Genomic DNA, 15086 nt, shown 5'->3' with positions numbered 1-15086 from the left:
AAGAATCGGGCAACCGGACCTCTAGAACGAAGGATTTATGTAGGTAAATGAAAGTGCAATTAATCTAGATGAGAGATGCAATTATCAATCTAAGAAATGAAGAAATATAGTATGCTAAATGAATGCATATTTAAAATCCAAACGATATTACAATGAAAGAAATTAAGCTATGCAAATGTCAGCAAAGTCGGTAGAAATTTCGGCATAAGTTGCTCAAAAAAGTAAAAGAAGGGTGCAACACCGGGACTTCCCGGGAGGTCACCCATCCCAGTACTACTCCGGCCCAAGCGCGCTTAACTGCGGAGTTCTGATGGGATCCGGTGCACTAACGCTGGTATGATCGCACCCGACATCAAACTCTCACACCCTCGTGTTAGCCCATGCATCATAATGCAACCTTGTATAGGACGCGCCTTATGGAGCACTCGGAGCGCACCTTATCGAGCACCCAGAATGCACGGGAGAGTAAAAATCACTTCGACACTGAGAACGCACCTTATCCGGCACTCGGTTTTTTTTATAAAAAATTTTTCTTTTTATAAATTTATAAATTTAACTGTAGATTTTTCAAAACGTCCTGCACACCACTGTTAAGTTAAGCTACAGATAAATACATAAATAACTACAAAAATCAGAAGAAGAAAAAAAATGCTTCAGAAAACAGCTCGATAAACTGGAACTTGAAAAACTATATTCTGCATTACTGTTGCAAAATTATGTGCGAATTCATGCACAGACCTGCGCAAGAAAAATCGTGTGCATAGCGCGAGAACCCACACAATCACGAACTTTTTTGCTCGAGAAAGTGTAGAGGAAGATGCAAAATCTTCAAGTCTTTGTGCAAAAAAATAGCTTTCTCATGCGAAAATCTGGAAGCTTGTATGGACAAAACAAAAAAAATGCAGAAAATGTATATGTGAAATTGGGGGCCTCTAATCCTCACATACACTTCAACATGGTCATTACCCGCGAGATCATCCCGAAATAAACATTGTATTCTTTATTCGAAAAGTCTAACAAAGCGACATGCTGCCTTCTAACTAGAAAGATTATGCCTTTGCTCTCAGAACAAGAATCGGGCAACCGGACCTCTAGAACGAAGGATTTATGTAGGTAAATGAAAGTGCAATTAATCTAGATGAGAGATGCAATTATCAATCTAAGAAATGAAGAAATATAGTATGCTAAATGAATGCATATTTAAAATCCAAACGATATTACAATGAAAGAAATTAAGCTATGCAAATGTCAGCAAAGTCGGTAGAAATTTCGGCATAAGTTGCTCAAAAAAGTAAAAGAAGGGTGCAACACCGGGACTTCCCGGGAGGTCACCCATCCCAGTACTACTCCGGCCCAAGCGCGCTTAACTGCGGAGTTCTGATGGGATCCGGTGCACTAACGCTGGTATGATCGCACCCGACATCAAACTCTCACACCCTCGTGTTAGCCCATGCATCATAATGCAACCTTGTATAGGACGCGCCTTATGGAGCACTCGGAGCGCACCTTATCGAGCACCCAGAATGCACGGGAGAGTAAAAATCACTTCGACACTGAGAACGCACCTTATCCGGCACTCGGTTTTTTTTATAAAAAATTTTTCTTTTTATAAATTTATAAATTTAACTGTAGATTTTTCAAAACGTCCTGCACACCACTGTTAAGTTAAGCTACAGATAAATACATAAATAACTACAAAAATCAGAAGAAGAAAAAAAATGCTTCAGAAAACAGCTCGATAAACTGGAACTTGAAAAACTATATTCTGCATTACTGTTGCAAAATTATGTGCGAATTCATGCACAGACCTGCGCAAGAAAAATCGTGTGCATAGCGCGAGAACCCACACAATCACGAACTTTTTTGCTCGAGAAAGTGTAGAGGAAGATGCAAAATCTTCAAGTCTTTGTGCAAAAAAATAGCTTTCTCATGCGAAAATCTGGAAGCTTGTATGGACAAAACAAAAAAAATGCAGAAAATGTATATGTGAAATTGGGGGCCTCTAATCCTCACATACACTTCAACATGGTCATTACCCGCGAGATCATCCCGAAATAAACATTGTATTCTTTATTCGAAAAGTCTAACAAAGCGACATGCTGCCTTCTAACTAGAAAGATTATGCCTTTGCTCTCAGAACAAGAATCGGGCAACCGGACCTCTAGAACGAAGGATTTATGTAGGTAAATGAAAGTGCAATTAATCTAGATGAGAGATGCAATTATCAATCTAAGAAATGAAGAAATATAGTATGCTAAATGAATGCATATTTAAAATCCAAACGATATTACAATGAAAGAAATTAAGCTATGCAAATGTCAGCAAAGTCGGTAGAAATTTCGGCATAAGTTGCTCAAAAAAGTAAAAGAAGGGTGCAACACCGGGACTTCCCGGGAGGTCACCCATCCCAGTACTACTCCGGCCCAAGCGCGCTTAACTGCGGAGTTCTGATGGGATCCGGTGCACTAACGCTGGTATGATCGCACCCGACATCAAACTCTCACACCCTCGTGTTAGCCCATGCATCATAATGCAACCTTGTATAGGACGCGCCTTATGGAGCACTCGGAGCGCACCTTATCGAGCACCCAGAATGCACGGGAGAGTAAAAATCACTTCGACACTGAGAACGCACCTTATCCGGCACTCGGTTTTTTTTATAAAAAATTTTTCTTTTTATAAATTTATAAATTTAACTGTAGATTTTTCAAAACGTCCTGCACACCACTGTTAAGTTAAGCTACAGATAAATACATAAATAACTACAAAAATCAGAAGAAGAAAAAAAATGCTTCAGAAAACAGCTCGATAAACTGGAACTTGAAAAACTATATTCTGCATTACTGTTGCAAAATTATGTGCGAATTCATGCACATACCTGCGCAAGAAAAATCGTGTGCATAGCGCGAGAACCCACACAATCACGAACTTTTTTGCTCGAGAAAGTGTAGAGGAAGATGCAAAATCTTCAAGTCTTTGTGCAAAAAAATAGCTTTCTCATGCGAAAATCTGGAAGCTTGTATGGACAAAACAAAAAAAATGCAGAAAATGTATATGTGAAATTGGGGGCCTCTAATCCTCACATACACTTCAACATGGTCATTACCCGCGAGATCATCCCGAAATAAACATTGTATTCTTTATTCGAAAAGTCTAACAAAGCGACATGTTGCCTTCTAACTAGAAAGATTATGCCTTTGCTCTCAGAACAAGAATCGGGCAACCGGACCTCTAGAACGAAGGATTTATGTAGGTAAATGAAAGTGCAATTAATCTAGATGAGAGATGCAATTATCAATCTAAGAAATGAAGAAATATAGTATGCTAAATGAATGCATATTTAAAATCCAAACGATATTACAATGAAAGAAATTAAGCTATGCAAATGTCAGCAAAGTCGGTAGAAATTTCGGCATAAGTTGCTCAAAAAAGTAAAAGAAGGGTGCAACACCGGGACTTCCCGGGAGGTCACCCATCCCAGTACTACTCCGGCCCAAGCGCGCTTAACTGCGGAGTTCTAATGGGATCCGGTGCACTAACGCTGGTATGATCGCACCCGAAATCAAACTCTCACACCCTCGTGTTAGCCCATGCATCATAATGCAACCTTGTATAGGACGCGCCTTATGGAGCACTCGGAGCGCACCTTATCGAGCACCCAGAATGCACGGGAGAGTAAAAATCACTTCGACACTGAGAACGCACCTTATCCGGCACTCGGTTTTTTTTATAAAAAATTTTTCTTTTTATAAATTTATAAATTTAACTGTAGATTTTTCAAAACGTCCTGCACACCACTGTTAAGTTAAGCTACAGATAAATACATAAATAACTACAAAAATCAGAAGAAGAAAAAAAATGCTTCAGAAAACAGCTCGATAAACTGGAACTTGAAAAACTATATTCTGCATTACTGTTGCAAAATTATGTGCGAATTCATGCACAGACCTGCGCAAGAAAAATCGTGTGCATAGCGCGAGAACCCACACAATTACGAACTTTTTTGCTCGAGAAAGTGTAGAGGAAGATGCAAAATCTTCAAGTCTTTGTGCAAAAAAATAGCTTTCTGATGCGAAAATCTGGAAGCTTGTATGGACAAAACAAAAAAAATGCAGAAAATGTATATGTGAAATTGGGGGCCTCTAATCCTCACATACACTTCAACATGGTCATTACCCGCGAGATCATCCCGAAATAAACATTGTATTCTTTATTCGAAAAGTCTAACAAAGCGACATGCTGCCTTCTAACTAGAAAGATTATGCCTTTGCTCTCAGAACAAGAATCGGGCAACCGGACCTCTAGAACGAAGGATTTATGTAGGTAAATGAAAGTGCAATTAATCTAGATGAGAGATGCAATTATCAATCTAAGAAATGAAGAAATATAGTATGCTAAATGAATGCATATTTAAAATCCAAACGATATTACAATGAAAGAAATTAAGCTATGCAAATGTCAGCAAAGTCGGTAGAAATTTCGGCATAAGTTGCTCAAAAAAGTAAAAGAAGGGTGCAACACCGGGACTTCCCGGGAGGTCACCCATCCCAGTACTACTCCGGCCCAAGCGCGCTTAACTGCGAAGTTCTGATGGGATCCGGTGCACTAACGCTGGTATGATCGCACCCGACATCAAACTCTCACACCCTCGTGTTAGCCCATGCATCATAATGCAACCTTGTATAGGACGCGCCTTATGGAGCACTCGGAGCGCACCTTATCGAGCACCCAGAATGCACGGGAGAGTAAAAATCACTTCGACACTGAGAACGCACCTTATCCGGCACTCGGTTTTTTTTATAAAAAATTTTTCTTTTTATAAATTTATAAATTTAACTGTAGATTTTTCAAAACGTCCTGCACACCACTGTTAAGTTAAGCTACAGATAAATACATAAATAACTACAAAAATCAGAAGAAGAAAAAAAATGCTTCAGAAAACAGCTCGATAAACTGGAACTTGAAAAACTATATTCTGCATTACTGTTGCAAAATTATGTGCGAATTCATGCACAGACCTGCGCAAGAAAAATCGTGTGCATAGCGCGAGAACCCACACAATTACGAACTTTTTTGCTCGAGAAAGTGTAGAGGAAGATGCAAAATCTTCAAGTCTTTGTGCAAAAAAATAGCTTTCTCATGCGAAAATCTGGAAGCTTGTATGGACAAAACAAAAAAAATGCAGAAAATGTATATGTGAAATTGGGGGCCTCTAATCCTCACATACACTTCAACATGGTCATTACCCGCGAGATCATCCCGAAATAAACATTGTATTCTTTATTCGAAAAGTCTAACAAAGCGACATGTTGCCTTCTAACTAGAAAGATTATGCCTTTGCTCTCAGAACAAGAATCGGGCAACCGGACCTCTAGAACGAAGGATTTATGTAGGTAAATGAAAGTGCAATTAATCTAGATGAGAGATGCAATTATCAATCTAAGAAATGAAGAAATATAGTATGCTAAATGAATGCATATTTAAAATCCAAACGATATTACAATGAAAGAAATTAAGCTATGCAAATGTCAGCAAAGTCGGTAGAAATTTCGGCATAAGTTGCTCAAAAAAGTAAAAGAAGGGTGCAACACCAGGACTTCCCGGGAGGTCACCCATCCCAGTACTACTCCGGCCCAAGCGCGCTTAACTGCGGAGTTCTGATGGGATCCGGTGCACTAACGCTGGTATGATCGCACCCGACATCAAACTCTCACACCCTCGTGTTAGCCCATGCATCATAATGCAACCTTGTATAGGACGCGCCTTATGGAGCACTCGGAGCGCACCTTATCGAGCACCCAGAATGCACGGGAGAGTAAAAATCACTTCGACACTGAGAACGCACCTTATCCGGCACTCGGTTTTTTTTATAAAAAATTTTTCTTTTTATAAATTTATAAATTTAACTGTAGATTTTTCAAAACGTCCTGCACACCACTGTTAAGTTAAGCTACAGATAAATACATAAATAACTACAAAAATCAGAAGAAGAAAAAAAATGCTTCAGAAAACAGCTCGATAAACTGGAACTTGAAAAACTATATTCTGCATTACTGTTGCAAAATTATGTGCGAATTCATGCACAGACCTGCGCAAGAAAAATCGTGTGCATAGCGCGAGAACCCACACAATTACGAACTTTTTTGCTCGAGAAAGTGTAGAGGAAGATGCAAAATCTTCAAGTCTTTGTGCAAAAAAATAGCTTTCTCATGCGAAAATCTGGAAGCTTGTATGGACAAAACAAAAAAAATGCAGAAAATGTATATGTGAAATTGGGGGCCTCTAATCCTCACATACACTTCAACATGGTCATTACCCGCGAGATCATCCCGAAATAAACATTGTATTCTTTATTCGAAAAGTCTAACAAAGCGACATGCTGCCTTCTAACTAGAAAGATTATGCCTTTGCTCTCAGAACAAGAATCGGGCAACCGGACCTCTAGAACGAAGGATTTATGTAGGTAAATGAAAGTGCAATTAATCTAGATGAGAGATGCAATTATCAATCTAAGAAATGAAGAAATATAGTATGCTAAATGAATGCATATTTAAAATCCAAACGATATTACAATGAAAGAAATTAAGCTATGCAAATGTCAGCAAAGTCGGTAGAAATTTCGGCATAAGTTGCTCAAAAAAGTAAAAGAAGGGTGCAACACCAGGACTTCCCGGGAGGTCACCCATCCCAGTACTACTCCGGCCCAAGCGCGCTTAACTGCGGAGTTCTGATGGGATCCGGTGCACTAACGCTGGTATGATCGCACCCGACATCAAACTCTCACACCCTCGTGTTAGCCCATGCATCATAATGCAACCTTGTATAGGACGCGCCTTATGGAGCACTCGGAGCGCACCTTATCGAGCACCCAGAATGCACGGGAGAGTAAAAATCACTTCGACACTGAGAACGCACCTTATCCGGCACTCGATTTTTTTTATAAAAAATTTTTCTTTTTATAAATTTATAAATTTAACTGTAGATTTTTCAAAACGTCCTGCACACCACTGTTAAGTTAAGCTACAGATAAATACATAAATAACTACAAAAATCAGAAGAAGAAAAAAAATGCTTCAGAAAACAGCTCGATAAACTGGAACTTGAAAAACTATATTCTGCATTACTGTTGCAAAATTATGTGCGAATTCATGCACAGACCTGCGCAAGAAAAATCGTGTGCATAGCGCGAGAACCCACACAATTACGAACTTTTTTGCTCGAGAAAGTGTAGAGGAAGATGCAAAATCTTCAAGTCTTTGTGCAAAAAAATAGCTTTCTCATGCGAAAATCTGGAAGCTTGTATGGACAAAACAAAAAAAATGCAGAAAATGTATATGTGAAATTGGGGGCCTCTAATCCTCACATACACTTCAACATGGTCATTACCCGCGAGATCATCCCGAAATAAACATTGTATTCTTTATTCGAAAAGTCTAACAAAGCGACATGTTGCCTTCTAACTAGAAAGATTATGCCTTTGCTCTCAGAACAAGAATCGGGCAACCGGACCTCTAGAACGAAGGATTTATGTAGGTAAATGAAAGTGCAATTAATCTAGATGAGAGATGCAATTATCAATCTAAGAAATGAAGAAATATAGTATGCTAAATGAATGCATATTTAAAATCCAAACGATATTACAATGAAAGAAATTAAGCTATGCAAATGTCAGCAAAGTCGGTAGAAATTTCGGCATAAGTTGCTCAAAAAAGTAAAAGAAGGGTGCAACACCGGGACTTCCCGGGAGGTCACCCATCCCAGTACTACTCCGGCCCAAGCGCGCTTAACTGCGGAGTTCTGATGGGATCCGGTGCACTAACGCTGGTATGATCGCACCCGACATCAAACTCTCACACCCTCGTGTTAGCCCATGCATCATAATGCAACCTTGTATAGGACGCGCCTTATGGAGCACTCGGAGCGCACCTTATCGAGCACCCAGAATGCACGGGAGAGTAAAAATCACTTCGACACTGAGAACGCACCTTATCCGGCACTCGGTTTTTTTTATAAAAAATTTTTCTTTTTATAAATTTATAAATTTATCTGTAGATTTTTCAAAACGTCCTGCACACCACTGTTAAGTTAAGCTACAGATAAATACATAAATAACTACAAAAATCAGAAGAAGAAAAAAAAATGCTTCAGAAAACAGCTCGATAAACTGGAACTTGAAAAACTATATTCTGCATTACTGTTGCAAAATTATGTGCGAATTCATGCACAGACCTGCGCAAGAAAAATCGTGTGCATAGCGCGAGAACCCACACAATTACGAACTTTTTTGCTCGAGAAAGTGTAGAGGAAGATGCAAAATCTTCAAGTCTTTGTGCAAAAAAATAGCTTTCTCATGCGAAAATCTGGAAGCTTGTATGGACAAAACAAAAAAAATGCAGAAAATGTATATGTGAAATTGGGGGCCTCTAATCCTCACATACACTTCAACATGGTCATTACCCGCGAGATCATCCCGAAATAAACATTGTATTCTTTATTCGAAAAGTCTAACAAAGCGACATGTTGCCTTCTAACTAGAAAGATTATGCCTTTGCTCTCAGAACAAGAATCGGGCAACCGGACCTCTAGAACGAAGGATTTATGTAGGTAAATGAAAGTGCAATTAATCTAGATGAGAGATGCAATTATCAATCTAAGAAATGAAGAAATATAGTATGCTAAATGAATGCATATTTAAAATCCAAACGATATTACAATGAAAGAAATTAAGCTATGCAAATGTCAGCAAAGTCGGTAGAAATTTCGGCATAAGTTGCTCAAAAAAGTAAAAGAAGGGTGCAACACCGGGACTTCCCGGGAGGTCACCCATCCCAGTACTACTCCGGCCCAAGCGCGCTTAACTGCGGAGTTCTGATGGGATCCGGTGCACTAACGCTGGTATGATCGCACCCGACATCAAACTCTCACACCCTCGTGTTAGCCCATGCATCATAATGCAACCTTGTATAGGACGCGCCTTATGGAGCACTCGGAGCGCACCTTATCGAGCACCCAGAATGCACGGGAGAGTAAAAATCACTTCGACACTGAGAACGCACCTTATCCGGCACTCGGTTTTTTTTATAAAAAATTTTTCTTTTTATAAATTTATAAATTTAACTATAGATTTTTCAAAACGTCCTGCACACCACTGTTAAGTTAAGCTACAGATAAATACATAAATAACTACAAAAATCAGGAGAAGAAAAAAAATGCTTCAGAAAACAGCTCGATAAACTGGAACTTGAAAAACTATATTCTGCATTACTGTTGCAAAATTATGTGCGAATTCATGCACAGACCTGCGCAAGAAAAATCGTGTGCATAGCGCGAGAACCCACACAATTACGAACTTTTTTGCTCGAGAAAGTGTAGAGGAAGATGCAAAATCTTCAAGTCTTTGTGCAAAAAAATAGCTTTCTCATGCGAAAATCTGGAAGCTTGTATGGACAAAACAAAAAAAATGCAGAAAATGTATATGTGAAATTGGGGGCCTCTAATCCTCACATACACTTCAACATGGTCATTACCCGCGAGATCATCCCGAAATAAACATTGTATTCTTTATTCGAAAAGTCTAACAAAGCGACATGTTGCCTTCTAACTAGAAAGATTATGCCTTTGCTCTCAGAACAAGAATCGGGCAACCGGACCTCTAGAACGAAGGATTTATGTAGGTAAATGAAAGTGCAATTAATCTAGATGAGAGATGCAATTATCAATCTAAGAAATGAAGAAATATAGTATGCTAAATGAATGCATATTTAAAATCCAAACGATATTACAATGAAAGAAATTAAGCTATGCAAATGTCAGCAAAGTCGGTAGAAATTTCGGCATAAGTTGCTCAAAAAAGTAAAAGAAGGGTGCAACACCGGGACTTCCCGGGAGGTCACCCATCCCAGTACTACTCCGGCCCAAGCGCGCTTAACTGCGGAGTTCTGATGGGATCCGGTGCACTAACGCTGGTATGATCGCACCCGACATCAAACTCTCACACCCTCGTGTTACCCCATGCATCATAATGCAACCTTGTATAGGACGCGCCTTATGGAGCACTCGGAGCGCACCTTATCGAGCACCCAGAATGCACGGGAGAGTAAAAATCACTTCGACACTGAGAACGCACCTTATCCGGCACTCGGTTTTTTTTATAAAAAATTTTTCTTTTTATAAATTTATAAATTTAACTATAGATTTTTCAAAACGTCCTGCACACCACTGTTAAGTTAAGCTACAGATAAATACATAAATAACTACAAAAATCAGGAGAAGAAAAAAAATGCTTCAGAAAACAGCTCGATAAACTGGAACTTGAAAAACTATATTCTGCATTACTGTTGCAAAATTATGTGCGAATTCATGCACAGACCTGCGCAAGAAAAATCGTGTGCATAGCGCGAGAACCCACACAATTACGAACTTTTTTTCTCGAGAAAGTGTAGAGGAAGATGCAAAATCTTCAAGTCTTTGTGCAAAAAAATAGCTTTCTCATGCGAAAATCTGGAAGCTTGTATGGACAAAACAAAAAAAATGCAGAAAATGTATATGTGAAATTGGGGGCCTCTAATCCTCACATACACTTCAACATGGTCATTACCCGCGAGATCATCCCGAAATAAACATTGTATTCTTTATTCGAAAAGTCTAACAAAGCGACATGTTGCCTTCTAACTAGAAAGATTATGCCTTTGCTCTCAGAACAAGAATCGGGCAACCGGACCTCTAGAACGAAGGATTTATGTAGGTAAATGAAAGTGCAATTAATCTAGATGAGAGATGCAATTATCAATCTAAGAAATGAAGAAATATAGTATGCTAAATGAATGCATATTTAAAATCCAAACGATATTACAATGAAAGAAATTAAGCTATGCAAATGTCAGCAAAGTCGGTAGAAATTTCGGCATAAGTTGCTCAAAAAAGTAAAAGAAGGGTGCAACACCGGGACTTCCCGGGAGGTCACCCATCCCAGTACTACTCCGGCCCAAGCGCGCTTAACTGCGGAGTTCTGATGGGATCCGGTGCACTAACGCTGGTATGATCGCACCCGACATCAAACTCTCACACCCTCGTGTTAGCCCATGCATCATAATGCAACCTTGTATAGGACGCGCCTTATGGAGCACTCGGAGCGCACCTTATCGAGCACCCAGAATGCACGGGAGAGTAAAAATCACTTCGACACTGAGAACGCACCTTATCCGGCACTCGGTTTTTTTTATAAAAAATTTTTCTTTTTATAAATTTATAAATTTAACTATAGATTTTTCAAAACGTCCTGCACACCACTGTTAAGTTAAGCTACAGATAAATACATAAATAACTACAAAAATCAGGAGAAGAAAAAAAATGCTTCAGAAAACAGCTCGATAAACTGGAACTTGAAAAACTATATTCTGCATTACTGTTGCAAAATTATGTGCGAATTCATGCACAGACCTGCGCAAGAAAAATCGTGTGCATAGCGCGAGAACCCACACAATTACGAACTTTTTTGCTCGAGAAAGTGTAGAGGAAGATGCAAAATCTTCAAGTCTTTGTGCAAAAAAATAGCTTTCTCATGCGAAAATCTGGAAGCTTGTATGGACAAAACAAAAAAAATGCAGAAAATGTATATGTGAAATTGGGGGCCTCTAATCCTCACATACACTTCAACATGGTCATTACCCGCGAGATCATCCCGAAATAAACATTGTATTCTTTATTCGAAAAGTCTAACAAAGCGACATGTTGCCTTCTAACTAGAAAGATTATGCCTTTGCTCTCAGAACAAGAATCGGGCAACCGGACCTCTAGAACGAAGGATTTATGTAGGTAAATGAAAGTGCAATTAATCTAGATGAGAGATGCAATTATCAATCTAAGAAATGAAGAAATATAGTATGCTAAATGAATGCATATTTAAAATCCAAACGATATTACAATGAAAGAAATTAAGCTATGCAAATGTCAGCAAAGTCGGTAGAAATTTCGGCATAAGTTGCTCAAAAAAGTAAAAGAAGGGTGCAACACCGGGACTTCCCGGGAGGTCACCCATCCCAGTACTACTCCGGCCCAAGCGCGCTTAACTGCGGAGTTCTGATGGGATCCGGTGCACTAACGCTGGTATGATCGCACCCGACATCAAACTCTCACACCCTCGTGTTAGCCCATGCATCATAATGCAACCTTGTATAGGACGCGCCTTATGGAGCACTCGGAGCGCACCTTATCGAGCACCCAGAATGCACGGGAGAGTAAAAATCACTTCGACACTGAGAACGCACCTTATCCGGCACTCGGTTTTTTTTATAAAAAATTTTTCTTTTTATAAATTTATAAATTTAACTATAGATTTTTCAAAACGTCCTGCACACCACTGTTAAGTTAAGCTACAGATAAATACATAAATAACTACAAAAATCAGGAGAAGAAAAAAAATGCTTCAGAAAACAGCTCGATAAACTGGAACTTGAAAAACTATATTCTGCATTACTGTTGCAAAATTATGTGCGAATTCATGCACAGACCTGCGCAAGAAAAATCGTGTGCATAGCGCGAGAACCCACACAATTACGAACTTTTTTGCTCGAGAAAGTGTAGAGGAAGATGCAAAATCTTCAAGTCTTTGTGCAAAAAAATAGCTTTCTCATGCGAAAATCTGGAAGCTTGTATGGACAAAACAAAAAAAATGCAGAAAATGTATATGTGAAATTGGGGGCCTCTAATCCTCACATACACTTCAACATGGTCATTACCCGCGAGATCATCCCGAAATAAACATTGTATTCTTTATTCGAAAAGTCTAACAAAGCGACATGTTGCCTTCTAACTAGAAAGATTATGCCTTTGCTCTCAGAACAAGAATCGGGCAACCGGACCTCTAGAACGAAGGATTTATGTAGGTAAATGAAAGTGCAATTAATCTAGATGAGAGATGCAATTATCAATCTAAGAAATGAAGAAATATAGTATGCTAAATGAATGCATATTTAAAATCCAAACGATATTACAATGAAAGAAATTAAGCTATGCAAATGTCAGCAAAGTCGGTAGAAATTTCGGCATAAGTTGCTCAAAAAAGTAAAAGAAGGGTGCAACACCGGGACTTCCCGGGAGGTCACCCATCCCAGTACTACTCCGGCCCAAGCGCGCTTAACTGCGGAGTTCTGATGGGATCCGGTGCACTAACGCTGGTATGATCGCACCCGACATCAAACTCTCACACCCTCGTGTTAGCCCATGCATCATAATGCAACCTTGTATAGGACGCGCCTTATGGAGCACTCGGAGCGCACCTTATCGAGCACCCAGAATGCACGGGAGAGTAAAAATCACTTCGACACTGAGAACGCACCTTATCCGGCACTCGGTTTTTTTTATAAAAAATTTTTCTTTTTATAAATTTATAAATTTAACTATAGATTTTTCAAAACGTCCTGCACACCACTGTTAAGTTAAGCTACAGATAAATACATAAATAACTACAAAAATCAGGAGAAGAAAAAAAATGCTTCAGAAAACAGCTCGATAAACTGGAACTTGAAAAACTATATTCTGCATTACTGTTGCAAAATTATGTGCGAATTCATGCACAGACCTGCGCAAGAAAAATCGTGTGCATAGCGCGAGAACCCACACAATTACGAACTTTTTTGCTCGAGAAAGTGTAGAGGAAGATGCAAAATCTTCAAGTCTTTGTGCAAAAAAATAGCTTTCTCATGCGAAAATCTGGAAGCTTGTATGGACAAAACAAAAAAAATGCAGAAAATGTATATGTGAAATTGGGGGCCTCTAATCCTCACATACACTTCAACATGGTCATTACCCGCGAGATCATCCCGAAATAAACATTGTATTCTTTATTCGAAAAGTCTAACAAAGCGACATGTTGCCTTCTAACTAGAAAGATTATGCCTTTGCTCTCAGAACAAGAATCGGGCAACCGGACCTCTAGAACGAAGGATTTATGTAGGTAAATGAAAGTGCAATTAATCTAGATGAGAGATGCAATTATCAATCTAAGAAATGAAGAAATATAGTATGCTAAATGAATGCATATTTAAAATCCAAACGATATTACAATGAAAGAAATTAAGCTATGCAAATGTCAGCAAAGTCGGTAGAAATTTCGGCATAAGTTGCTCAAAAAAGTAAAAGAAGGGTGCAACACCGGGACTTCCCGGGAGGTCACCCATCCCAGTACTACTCCGGCCCAAGCGCGCTTAACTGCGGAGTTCTGATGGGATCCGGTGCACTAACGCTGGTATGATTACACCCGACATCAAACTCTCACACCCTCGTGTTAGCCCATGCATCATAATGCAACCTTGTATAGGACGCGCCTTATGGAGCACTCGGAGCGCACCTTATCGAGCACCCAGAATGCACGGGAGAGTAAAAATCACTTCGACACTGAGAACGCACCTTATCCGGCACTCGGTTTTTTTTATAAAATTTTTTTCTTTTTATAAATTTATAAATTTAACTATAGATTTTTCAAAACGTCCTGCACACCACTGTTAAGTTAAGCTACAGATAAATACATAAATAACTACAAAAATCAGGAGAAGAAAAAAAATGCTTCAGAAAACAGCTCGATAAACTGGAACTTGAAAAACTATATTCTGCATTACTGTTGCAAAATTATGTGCGAATTCATGCACAGACCTGCGCAAGAAAAATCGTGTGCATAGCGCGAGAACCCACACAATTACGAACTTTTTTGCTCGAGAAAGTGTAGAGGAAGATGCAAAATCTTCAAGTCTTTGTGCAAAAAAATAGCTTTCTCATGCGAAAATCTGGAAGCTTGTATGGACAAAACAAAAAAAATGCAGAAAATGTATATGTGAAATTGGGGGCCTCTAATCCTCACATACACTTCAACATGGTCATTACCCGCGAGATCATCCCGAAATAAACATTGTATTCTTTATTCGAAAAGTCTAACAAAGCGACATGTTGCCTTCTAACTAGAAAGATTATGCCTTTGCTCTCAGAACAAGAATCGGGCAACCGGACCTCTAGAACGAAGGATTTATGTAGGTAAATGAAAGTGCAATTAATCTAGAGAAGAGATGCAATTATCAATCTAAGAAATGAAGAAA

At 39.1% G+C, this 15086-nt stretch overlaps 14 non-coding genes across 14 annotated transcripts; all 14 read right to left on the bottom strand.

Moving 5' to 3' along the window:
• Positions 1–229: 229 nt before the first annotated feature.
• Positions 230–348, bottom strand: LOC149567947 (5S ribosomal RNA). Its single transcript, XR_016363092.1, has one exon. It is a non-coding gene; the product is annotated as a 5S ribosomal RNA (ribosomal RNA).
• A 951-nt stretch (positions 349–1299) lies between these two features.
• LOC149567946 (5S ribosomal RNA) lies at positions 1300–1418 on the bottom strand. Its single transcript, XR_016363091.1, has one exon. It is a non-coding gene; the product is annotated as a 5S ribosomal RNA (ribosomal RNA).
• Positions 1419–2369: 951 nt separating this feature from the next.
• LOC149567945 (5S ribosomal RNA) lies at positions 2370–2488 on the bottom strand. Its single transcript, XR_016363090.1, has one exon. It is a non-coding gene; the product is annotated as a 5S ribosomal RNA (ribosomal RNA).
• Positions 2489–3439: 951 nt separating this feature from the next.
• Positions 3440–3558, bottom strand: LOC149567944 (5S ribosomal RNA). The gene has a single exon (XR_016363222.1). It is a non-coding gene; the product is annotated as a 5S ribosomal RNA (ribosomal RNA).
• A 951-nt stretch (positions 3559–4509) lies between these two features.
• LOC149567943 (5S ribosomal RNA) lies at positions 4510–4628 on the bottom strand. Its single transcript, XR_016363229.1, has one exon. It is a non-coding gene; the product is annotated as a 5S ribosomal RNA (ribosomal RNA).
• A 951-nt stretch (positions 4629–5579) lies between these two features.
• On the bottom strand, positions 5580–5698 carry LOC149567942 (5S ribosomal RNA). Its single transcript, XR_016363271.1, has one exon. It is a non-coding gene; the product is annotated as a 5S ribosomal RNA (ribosomal RNA).
• Positions 5699–6649: 951 nt separating this feature from the next.
• LOC149567941 (5S ribosomal RNA) lies at positions 6650–6768 on the bottom strand. The gene has a single exon (XR_016363270.1). It is a non-coding gene; the product is annotated as a 5S ribosomal RNA (ribosomal RNA).
• Positions 6769–7719: 951 nt separating this feature from the next.
• Positions 7720–7838, bottom strand: LOC149567940 (5S ribosomal RNA). Its single transcript, XR_016363089.1, has one exon. It is a non-coding gene; the product is annotated as a 5S ribosomal RNA (ribosomal RNA).
• Positions 7839–8790: 952 nt separating this feature from the next.
• Positions 8791–8909, bottom strand: LOC149567939 (5S ribosomal RNA). The gene has a single exon (XR_016363087.1). It is a non-coding gene; the product is annotated as a 5S ribosomal RNA (ribosomal RNA).
• Positions 8910–9860: 951 nt separating this feature from the next.
• LOC149567938 (5S ribosomal RNA) lies at positions 9861–9979 on the bottom strand. Its single transcript, XR_016363086.1, has one exon. It is a non-coding gene; the product is annotated as a 5S ribosomal RNA (ribosomal RNA).
• A 951-nt stretch (positions 9980–10930) lies between these two features.
• LOC149567937 (5S ribosomal RNA) lies at positions 10931–11049 on the bottom strand. Its single transcript, XR_016363085.1, has one exon. It is a non-coding gene; the product is annotated as a 5S ribosomal RNA (ribosomal RNA).
• Positions 11050–12000: 951 nt separating this feature from the next.
• LOC149567936 (5S ribosomal RNA) lies at positions 12001–12119 on the bottom strand. The gene has a single exon (XR_016363084.1). It is a non-coding gene; the product is annotated as a 5S ribosomal RNA (ribosomal RNA).
• A 951-nt stretch (positions 12120–13070) lies between these two features.
• LOC149567935 (5S ribosomal RNA) lies at positions 13071–13189 on the bottom strand. Its single transcript, XR_016363083.1, has one exon. It is a non-coding gene; the product is annotated as a 5S ribosomal RNA (ribosomal RNA).
• A 951-nt stretch (positions 13190–14140) lies between these two features.
• LOC149567934 (5S ribosomal RNA) lies at positions 14141–14259 on the bottom strand. Its single transcript, XR_016363223.1, has one exon. It is a non-coding gene; the product is annotated as a 5S ribosomal RNA (ribosomal RNA).
• Between the last annotated feature and the right edge of the window lie 827 nt (positions 14260–15086).

Source organism: Cupressus sempervirens, chromosome 3, assembly GCF_028749045.1.
Source record: "Cupressus sempervirens isolate cs-2001-9-10 chromosome 3, ASM2874904v1, whole genome shotgun sequence".
Classification (NCBI taxonomy): Eukaryota; Viridiplantae; Streptophyta; class Pinopsida; order Cupressales; family Cupressaceae; genus Cupressus; species Cupressus sempervirens.
This window is presented reverse-complemented; position numbering and strand designations above follow the sequence as displayed.